The following is an 868-nucleotide window of genomic DNA, read 5'->3' as shown; positions in this document are numbered from 1 at the left end:
CTTTATTTGAATTGAATAGACAAAACATTCTAAGTGAATCCAAATACAGATAGAAAAGTTAGGTGTGTGTTTGAAGAAGCCACATGTTCACTCCCTCTGCAGTATTAAGTGCAGTTCTCATAAACAATAGTGGCAGGTTTGATGGTTTATTTACTTAATGACAGTGTAAAGATCACATGCTGGAATTTGATTCTGTTCTAGGAATAAAAATGTGCATATTGTAAACTCTTTTGACAAGCAGCTGATCTGATTTATTTTTATTTCATGTTTGTTTGTTTGTTTATTTTACTGAGCATGCTATTTAATGTGTTCATCATGTGTGTCTTTGCAGGGTGTTTAATATATTTTTGAGAATTACAGGATACCTGAAAGTATGTATAACTAAGAATAAGTATTGTGGAAAATAAAAACACAGTTTCCATCACACAATCAGGAAATAAATAAGCTCTACTGAAATAATGCTCCATAATCAATTCTTGAGGTAGATGAGCTACAACAGCTAAAGACCACATCAGGTTTCATTCCTGTTCACCAAGAACAGAAATCTAAGACTACAGTAACAACCCTGTAAATGACATAATTTGGCCCAATGGCAAGAGCTGCTTACTTGGTTCACACTTAGCGTCTGGATTCCAAAAAGGTTTGAATCCCACAGGAGCCTCGCTTTATTGTTAACTTGACTTTGTGTAACCGAGTTCCTTTTACTCGGACCCCAGTCCATATGAACAAGAAGGTCATACAGTTACAGAGTACAGTGAACCTTCATTGGCGCACATCAAGGTAACAGGGATGACCTGGCTCGTTGGTCTAGGGGTATGATTCTCGCTTTGGGTGTGAGAGGTCCCAGGTTCAAATCCCGGACGAGCCC

The 868-nt window shown here is 37.8% G+C and overlaps 1 non-coding gene across 1 annotated transcript; it reads left to right on the top strand.

The window, feature by feature from the left end:
• Positions 1 to 796: 796 nt before the first annotated feature.
• Positions 797 to 868, top strand: trnap-ugg (transfer RNA proline (anticodon UGG)). The gene has a single exon. It is a non-coding gene; the product is annotated as a tRNA-Pro (tRNA).

Source organism: Hemibagrus wyckioides, unplaced genomic scaffold (assembly GCF_019097595.1).
Source record: "Hemibagrus wyckioides isolate EC202008001 unplaced genomic scaffold, SWU_Hwy_1.0 Contig30, whole genome shotgun sequence".
Classification (NCBI taxonomy): Eukaryota; Metazoa; Chordata; class Actinopteri; order Siluriformes; family Bagridae; genus Hemibagrus; species Hemibagrus wyckioides.
Note: the sequence above shows the minus strand (reverse complement) of the source record. Positions and strands in the feature narration are given on the sequence as shown.